This window comes from Plecotus auritus (assembly GCF_963455305.1).
Source record: "Plecotus auritus genome assembly, chromosome: 4".
Taxonomy (NCBI): domain Eukaryota; kingdom Metazoa; phylum Chordata; class Mammalia; order Chiroptera; family Vespertilionidae; genus Plecotus; species Plecotus auritus.
The window spans coordinates 138723757-138733689 of record NC_137775.1 but is presented as its reverse complement, the minus strand read 5'-3'; the positions used below and the strand labels follow the sequence as shown (position 1 = coordinate 138733689).

Below are 9933 nucleotides of genomic sequence, written 5' to 3'. Positions count from 1 at the left end.
AGACAAAATTTCATTTATTTGTAATTAGAAATAAATATTTCACAATATATAATTTCATATTGTTTTTGTGATTAATCACTATGCTTTAATTATGTTCAATTTGTAACAATGAAAATACATCCTGCATATCAGATATTTACATTACGATTCATAACAGTAGCAAAATTACAGTAATGAAGTAGCAACAAAAATAATTTTATGGTTGGGGGTCACCACAACATGAGGAAATATATTAAAGGGTGGCGGCATTAGGAAGGTTGAGAACCACTGACCTAGGTTAAGGAACCTGAGGGGAGTTATCCCAATTCTAGCCCATGGTTTAATCTGAGACTCCTAAAGTATGACCTGTACTTGCCTTTCTCTGATTCTGCTCCTCCCCCTGCAGCCTGGTCCATCTGCTCCATGAGGAAAGACAACCTGATCTGGGTAGATGAGCTTGTCCTACTGGGGCTCTCCAGTGACAGGCAGACCCAGACTGACCCTTTGTCTTGTTTGGGGCCACATATCTGCTGACCCTGCTGGGCAATGGCCTCATCATTCTCCTTATATAACTGGACACCTGACTGCACCTGCCCATGTACTTCTTCCTCTGCAACCTCTCAGTGGTGCATATCTGCTACACTTCCAGCAGGTGCACTTCATTCTGGAGAAGACCATCTCCTTTGCCTGATGTGGGACCCAGCTCTTCTTGCTGGCCTTGAGGGGGGTACTGAGTTCCTGTTGCTGGCCACAATGGCTTGACCACAACCTGGCGGTCTGTGACCCCCCTGCACTATATGGCAGCAATGGGCCCGAGGCATTAGGCGGTCCTGGCAGTGGTCTCTTGGCTTGTGGGTGTGGCTAATTCTGCAATAGAGAAGGAGGTCACCAAGCACCTGCCAACCTGTGGACACCACATGCTGAATCATTTGGCCTATGAGACACTGGCACTCGTCAGGTTGGCCTGTGTGAACATCACCGTCAGCCAGGTAGTCATAATGGCCTCCAGCTTGGTGGTGCTGCTGATATCCTGCTGCCTTGTATCCCTGTCTTACACTCACATTATGGCCACCATTCTGCGGATCCACTCCACCGATGGATGCAGCAAAGCTTCTGGGTGGGACCTGTGCCTCCCACCCCTCTGTGGTCTCTATGTCCTGCAGGATGACCCTGGTTACCTACACACATCCCTGCTCCACGGCCTCAGCCGAGCAGGACAAGTTGGTGGTGACCCCCATATTGAATCAGCTCATTTACAGTCTGTGGAACAAGGAGATGAGGCTGCTCTGAGTCGAGATCTGATGAGGAGCTCTGAATCAAAACATTAGACGTGACTTGTCATAAGAGTATGCAAGTGGGTGTGTGTGCATGTGTATAGGTGTGTATAAGGAAGCAGGTGGGAGGACCACAATCTACAATTTATCTTTGGAGGTAATAGAGAAGTGGAATTTTAACTATGGACTGTTTTTAGTCCTGACTTAGTCTAAAAATGTAAATTACAACAATTTACAAATATATATACCCTAAATATAAATATATATATATATATATATATATATATATATATATATATATATATATATATATGTGTGTGTGTGTGTGTGTGTATACATATATTAATTAGAAAGGAAAATTAAATCAGAAGTCAGGGAAACACAAAAAATATATTTCAAGAAAGTCAATTTCCTTGGTAAAATTTACAACTGTGTCTAAGATTTTTGCAATCAGTGAGAAAATGGGGGGAGAGGAAGCTGTAATTTACAAAATCCACTGTGCCACGGGGTCAAACTGACCTTAACCAGAAGTGCAACTCACACATGGTCCAGCTCAGCTCAGTAGGGTTGGGGAGTCACATAGGAACTTAGAGCCAAAGTCATACTAAGTTTCCCCACAGTCCCGATGAGCAGGACTGGACCATGTATTAGTCATGTGGACATCATTCTGCGTGTTTCCCTCTGCAATTTGCTGTGGTGGGAAATGGCCAGCCAAAAAGCCCAATGTTAAGGACCTCAAACACAAATGTTTCTACACAATCGGGTCTAATGATATCTTCTTATGAAACTGAGGGATGTATAAATAAACCATGCTTGACTAAAAATCATGGTACATACCATCAGAAGTGAGCTGAGCTCTACAAGGAAAGAATCACAATTCCCCATAGATGATAATGATGTTCTGCTCTGATAACATACCATTAATGATTGAGCTCTACACATCCTAAAATAGAAAGTGAAGCAGCGATCATTTTATCCAGAGCAATGTTTTTAAAAACAACTTTTAAAAATCAGAATAAAGCATCTCTTAAATATTACAGATGTCTAATACAGTTGGGACAATAATCTACTGACACCTTCTAATTATAATAATTAAAACATATTTTATATAGAAAATAATACTTATATTCTACTCTCCACAGCAAAAGTGCATACATCTAGATTATCCAAAGTTACAGTTTAGAAAAAGGGGGGAGGAGTCCAAAATATTTTCCTACTTACCCCATTGTTTGAGTTTCAGAGTTTAGATTTTTTTGATCCTTGTCTCTTTAAAGAGAGATTTGATGTATTTAAAGGACATTTACTAATCAGGAGGAAATAAACTGTTAGGTTCCTCAAGAGATCCTCCTGAGTGGAGTCATTCTTGAGGAGGTCTCACAGAATGGACTCCACAAACATCAGTAAGAAAGTTCTATACTGAGAGGATAAATTTCAAAGACACCATTCCTCAATATGATGTGCATTCATTCCGGAGTCCATAACTCTATGTGCCAATCTCTGTTTAAAAACTAAAAACGAGTACAGTAAAAAAAGAAAACACCCTCTATACCCTTCAAGCAGTCAGTTAGGAGTCAGAAAGAGGAAATAAAAGCTGGGCTTATTGGAGGGTTTTTCCAGCTCTTCCTCCTGGCTGCTGAGAAATCTGAGAGTTGGTGTGTGGCCTCCATACTCTCACTCAGTTATGAAGTGGGTGTTTCCCTTTTACAGATGAAATGCAAAGACTTGATGAGCTGGACCTCTGCCCACTGACCTGTCCAAACTACTCTCCATCCTGTTGCCCTGTGTTACTTTGTGGCAGTTGAAAGTCTCCACCTCACCACTACCACACCACCAGGCACAACATCCCAAACACTACATCTTTCCTGACTGCAACTCCCCCCCATAAATCACACCTGCCTACATGTCATTCTGTGGGATGCTGCTGCCCACTGGCCACTGTGATACAATCCTGTGCTACTAGGAATAACAGTGTGATGGAGCAGGAAGAACATGGGATTGTGGTCCTCAGGTTCCATTTCCAGCTCTGCTCCCAAAGGGCAGAATGACCTCAAGCAGATCACTTCTGCTGTCTAAGCCTCAGTTTTCTCATTTGTAAAAGGATGAGGTTAAAATGATCCTAAAAGTTCCTTCCAGCTGTCATTCTTTTGTGACTCTCATTTTGCATTTTATTCTCTTCAATTTCAGTTGCTGTTCTCAGTACTCAGGAGACAAATTTGAGGACTAAATCTTGGTTACTTACTATGCTGTCAAAAAAAGGGGGAGGGGGAGGGAGAGAGGGAGGGGAGGGGAAGATCTGTGAAAAGGCGCAGGGCTCAGAAACTCAGCTGCTGGGCATTGCACCAAAGCCATTTTCTATTCTTAGCATTTTCTACAGTGACACCTTCTGGCCATAGAAGCACTGGAAGCCGAATTAGGTTAGCTTCCAACCAACCAGAAAATAAAGAGTAAAGTATCCAGCTGCTCTGCCCTCTTCACCCATCCAATCATGAGCCCTATCTTCAGACCCTGTTAGAAAGACTTGGGTTGAATTTCTTTCATTTCTATTTCATTGGATTCTATAGTCCATCTCTCATATCTTCAACACAAATCCTTTTCATTTAGAGAATGCTCTGAAACTTATGAAGAGCTTTCTCACACATCACCTCCTTTGATACTCACTAGTTCTTCCCTGGGTCTAAGGTGTTCTTAAATGCTCTTTGGGGACCAGATCTCAGAAAGCTAAGACTAAGGCAGACCCAACATATCAAGGCACAATATCTAGAATTACATTTTCACTGATTCATAGTGGTATTTGAGGCAAGTCATCTAAACTCTCTTGGCTTCAACTTTTACAAACAAAGAATAAGAAGTTTAGCCCAAAATATCTTTCTGCCTCAAAAACTGTTCTAGGCTTATTTCAAAACAAACTCTTCTCTCAAAACCCCATGTATTGAATCTTCAGAAGTAAGGTCGAGGTTCCCTCTAAAGCAGTGATCCCAACTTCACATTTTAATTAGCTGGGAAACATGAACAGTTACTATTATACTAATGTCTGGGTTCCACCCATCTGAGATTCTAATTTAATTACTCCGGTATGTGGTGATTCAAATGTGTAGCCAATGTGAAAGCACTGCTCTGGGATGCACCATGGGATCCTGTGGGATTTTCTGGAGTTTTTTATTATCTAGAGTTTTTTCCTTCCCTCTCAAGCTTCCCCTAATGGGCATTCAAATGGGCTTTTCCAGCAGTTGTATTCTTGTCCATATCCCTGTGGTCCCTCTTTATTATCCTACTAGACGACAGCACTTCCTTCTCCCATCATGTTGCAAAGACACATGAGGCACATACTGAAATGGGGCTAGAGGGGTTTGTTACTAATAAACACAAAATGAAGACTATAAAATTGCTTAGTGCATTCGTATTAACAATAAAAATGGCACATTTACCCTTGGATAGAGGCTAAAGACCAGGAAAGTAAACAGGGAGGTGTTCCAAGGACAAACATGTCTTTGCTATAACAGAAGAATTTATACACAACAAAGCTCACAGGGTTTTAGAGGCGCTCCCTTACTAATGTCATCTGTGGGCACAGTTTCCAGATGCTGTCACTGCAAGTAAGTGATGTGTCCTGTCATCTTTTATTAATCACTCACTTTAACATTCAAGTAACTTCCAGCATTTCACCAAGGAAATAGCATAATCGCATGGAGTTGGAACATAATTACAGTTGGTATAATGTTCTCCAATGAGGTCTTAATCTTATCAACCTAGGACTGAGCTTGCTTCATCAGTAGGCTGAGAACCACAAAGAGCCAGCTTCTCTGTCACCGACCAGCCCGAGTCATAAGGAGAAGGGAATTCCAGTCCTACATCTTGGGATAAGAGCATAATCCTCAGGACCTTTAAACTCTTTCTATTCATGCTTCCAACAAAAATGTTTTATTGTGAAACATTTGTTAGGAATCTTTGCATAAAAAGAAAAATCATTCAAAATTACTGACTTCAAGAAGCTCAGAGTCTAATGGAGAAAACATACAAGTCCTTGCATTTCTCCTTAAAGTCCTCTATTCAGTCCCAGACCCTGAACTCTGATTCTTGCCTCTCTAACCACTGTCTCCCACAACACCCTGTTCTACCTGTTCTAGAGGAGGGACAGCATGACCTGGGTGGGTGAGTTTGTCCTACTGGGGCTCTCCAGTGGCAGCCAAACACAGACTGGACTTTTTGTCCTGTAAGGGGCTATCAGCTGACCCTGCTTGCTCATCACCCTGCTGATCTGGCTGGGTGCCCAAATGCACCTGCCCATGTACTTCTTCCTCCGCAACCACTTGGTGGTGGGCATCTGCTACACCTCCAGTGTGGTCCCCCAGATGCCTGTGCACTTCCTCCCAGAAAAGAAGACTATCTCCTTTGCCTAATGGGGAGCCCAGCTCTTCTTGCTAGCCATGGAGAGGGGGGCAGCAGGATCAGGCTCCTTCGGCTGGCCTCTAGGACTTATGATCACTAGATTGCAGTCTATGACCCAAAAAACAGCATGCATGTTGTACAACCATTCACATAAAAAGACACAGGGAGCCCTGATGGGGTAACTCAGTTGGTTGGAACATACACCAAAAAGGTTGCAGGTTCGATTCTCAGTAAGGACACATACCTAGGTTTCAGATTCAATCCCTGGTTGGGGCACATACGGGAGGCAACCGATTGATGTTTTTCTCTCACATTGATCTTTCTCTCTCTCCTCCTTCTCCTCCTCCCTTTCCTTCTCCTCCCTCCCTCCCTCCTACCCTCCTTCCCTCCCTCCCTCCCTCCCTCCCTCCCTCCCTCCCTCCCTCCCTTCCTCTCTCAAAATAGACGTATCCTTATGCAAATTTTTAAAAAATTATTTTAAGGACACAGGGAGAACATAGTTAATAAGTCAGTTGGTTAGTTACCTACTGGATGTGCATAAGTTAACTGACTGTTTTGTTAGTTTGCTTTAGTGGATTTCTGCTATAAAATAAAATATCTCTAGTAGAACAGACAAAAAACTGGTAAGAGTACACCTGAAAATAATATAAAATTGAATGTCAACTGTAACTGAAAAATTAAAAAATACATATTTGAAACTGGTAAGAATGCCTCAGAAGAGGACAACAGGGAGATTTTTAATGTACATTTAAAATATCTAATCATATAAATGTATCATCTATTAAAAAATAAATGTTTAAAATAAAAATGGAGAGTAAGTTCCCCCAAAATTCTAGTTCATGAGTATGAATCCACTCAGCAACATTCACCCTAATTGGTAGGGAAATTATTTTCACTCCAAGAGATTAAAATTTCTCCTTATCATGAGTCCAGTTGCCAGTTGGTCTCTGAAATTTGCACATTGATAACTTTTCACAAAAACTTTTAAGCCTGCCTTAGAGGCACCCAACTCTAATTAAAGTTTTCTACAAAATTATTTCTAAAAACAATTGCATAGTGGAGAGAGAACCAAGATGGTGGCATAGGTAAGCACCTAAACAGCTGCCTCACACAACAATTTCAAAACTACAACTAAAAGACAGAACGGACATCATCCAGAACCACAGGAAGGCTGGCTGAGCGGAAATTCTACAACTAGAAGGAAAGAGAAAAGCTCACGGAGAATCAGAGGAGCAGAAAAGGGCTGAGGTACGGAGACATGTGCACAGAAAGGAAGGGCGGCTGAGTGCCTGGTTGCCTTTTTCTGGTGGGAGGGGGAAGGAAGCCCCCAACTGCACTGAACCCCAGTTCCGGGCGAAACCACATGGACCCAGGCTCATACAGGGGGAGTCTGAACTGTCAGGTAGAGAGAAAGGCACACAGAGACTCGGAGACTCAGGGGAGCCGCAGCGGGCAGGGGTCTGAGGCACGCGCACGAGTGCTCGCAGAGAAGACTAAATGCGGAGGTTGCCACATGCTTTCCCTAGCAGAAGGGAGTCGGAAGCTCCTGACTGCAGTGAACCCCAGTTCCGACTACACTGAACCCCAGTTCCGGGCGAGCCCCTGGGGACCCACGTTCTTACGGGGGGAATATGGACTGTCAGGCGGAAACTCAGGGGAGCCGCGGAAGGCAGAGGTCTGGAGGCGCGCGCGCAAAGGCAGGACTGACAGGAATCCAAGACTGTCTGCTCCGCCCTGAGACTCTGCCCCATCCAAGCTGAGCAGAGAGGCTTTTGCAATTTTGCAGGTCTATTCCTATAAGGCTGTCTCCAGCACCGAACTTCTCCCAGCGTAGACACAGCTGATCCTCACAGCCAACTGGCCTGGAGGTCAATTCCTCCCAGTGATACCAACAACAATCAAGACTTAACTACAACAAGGCTGTACACACAGTCCACAAAGGGGTGCACCAAGAGTGTCCACCTCAGGTTAACTGGGGAGGCCGACCCACTGGGCCATACAGGAAACCTAGCACACAAAGCTACCCTACCAACTCAGGGAAGCAACGAAAATGTGGAGACAAAGAAACAGATCACAAACGAAAGAAATGGAGGAAAACAAACGACTGGATACAGAATTCAAAACCATGGTTATAAGGTTTTTCAAGAATATCCTAGAAAAGGCCAATAAATTTAGCGAGACCCTCGAAGATATGAAAAACGACCAACTAGAAATTAAACATACACTGACTGAAATAAAAAATATTATACAGAGACCCAACAGCAGACTAGAGGTACACAAGAATCAAGTCAAAGATTTGAAATACGAAGAAGCAAAAAACACTAAACCAGAAAAGCAAAAAGAAAAAAGAATCCAAAAAGTTGAAGATAGTGTAAGAAGCCTCTGGGACAACTTCAAGCGTACCAACATCAGAATTATGGGGGTGCCAGAAGAAGAGAGAGAGCAAGATACTGAAAACCTATTTGAAGAAATAATGACAGAAAATTTCCCCCACCTGGTGAAAGAAACAGACTTACAAGTCCAGGAAGTGCACAGAACCCCAAACAAAAGAAATCCAAAGAGGACCACACCAAGACACATCATAATTAAAATGCCAAGGGCAAAAGACAAAGAGAGAATCTTAAAAGCAGCAAGAGAAAAACAGTTAATTACCTACAAGGGAGCACCCATGCGATTGTCAGCTGATTTCTCAACAGAAACTATGCAGGCCAGACGGGAGTGGCAAGAAATATTCAAAGTGATGAATAGCAAGAACCTACAACCAAGATTACTCTACCCAGCAAAGTTATCATTCAGAATGGAAGGTCAGATAAAAGCTTCACAGATAAGAAAAAGCTAAAGGAGTTCATTACCACCAAACCAGTATTATATGAAATGCTGAAAGGTATTCTTTAAGAAGAGGAAGAAGAAGAAAGTAAAGATAAAAATTATGAATAAATACATATCTATCAACAAGTGAACCTAAAAATCAAGTGAATTAAAAATCTGAGGAACAGAATAAACTGGTGAATATAATAGAATCAGGGGCATAGAAAGGGAGTGGACTGACAATTCTCGGGGGGAAAGGGGTGTGGGGGGTGTGGGAAGAGACTGGACAAACAGTGTACACCTATGGATGAGGACAGTGCGGGGAGGTAAGGGCAGGGGGTGGGGTGGGAACAGGGTGGAGGGGAGCTATGGGGGGAAAAAGGAGAAACAATTGTAATAATCTGAACAATAAAGATTAAATTTAAATAAAAATAAAAATAAAAATAAAAAGACAAAACGTCTATCACCCAGAACCACGGGAAAGCTGGCTGAGTAGAAGTTCTACAACTAGAAGGAAAGAGAAATGAGCATTGAGATGTGCACAAGCGCTGAAAAGCTGAGTTACGGAGGTGCGCAAATCATGCTGGCGGCGGGCGACTGGGTGTGCTCCTTTTTTCAACCCGAAGGGAGACAAGCTCCCGTTTACTCTGAACTCCAGTTTCTGGGGAGACGCTGGGGACCCAAACTCCTATGGGGAGAAACTGGACTTTCTGCCATTGGGTCGGAAAGTGAGGGTGGCTTGCTTGCAGAGGTGCGCCGGGGCGCGGGACGCGGGGACTTGGAAACACGGAGACGCAGAGACGGCTGACTGGCAGCCATCGCTCTTTGTCACGCCCTAGCCTAGTGACTCTCTGAGACCCCGCCCCGCACAATCTACAAACCCACCCAAGCTCCACGCAGCGGCTTTTGCATATAAATGGTCTGCCCTATCGCAGCTTAACCTAACAAACTGCAGCTCTGGTCAGACAGCTCCAAAACCCTCAAACCCCAAGCAAAGAGCAGAAAACTGTAGTTCTCACTGTAGCTCCTGCTGGGTGGCCTCAGACAATAGCTGACCTGCACCCCATTGGAGATCCAGAAGCTAGTGTATCTAGTGGTCAGTGTGAGATGACACCAGATTTCAACTACTCACATCCATAAGTGACACACTCAAGAGGCAGACTCAGTGAGCACCAAAGCCCCACTGAAGCAAGTCCTGCCCCATAAGCATGTCTCCAGCACAGCAGTTCTTCCATTATAGACACAGCGGGTCCTCACAGCCAATTGGCCTGGAGGTCAATTCCTCCCAGTGTACCAACAGCAATCAAGGCTTAACTATACCAAGACTTTGCACTCAGCCCACAAAGGGGTGTACCAAGAGTGTCCACCTCAGGTGTCAGGCTGAACCACTGGTCACCTACCACAGAAAACCACTCCATCAACACAGGGAAGCAGCAAAATGCAGAGACAAAGAAACATGTCACGAATGAAAGAAATGGAGGAAAGC

At 43.7% G+C, this 9933-nt stretch overlaps 1 pseudogene across 1 annotated transcript; it reads left to right on the top strand.

The window, feature by feature from the left end:
- The first annotated feature begins 402 nt into the window (after positions 1-402).
- Positions 403-1307, top strand: LOC308246277 (olfactory receptor 2F1-like; annotated as a pseudogene). The gene has a single exon. The product of its transcript is annotated as an olfactory receptor 2F1-like (transcript).
- Positions 1308-9933: the final 8626 nt, after the last annotated feature.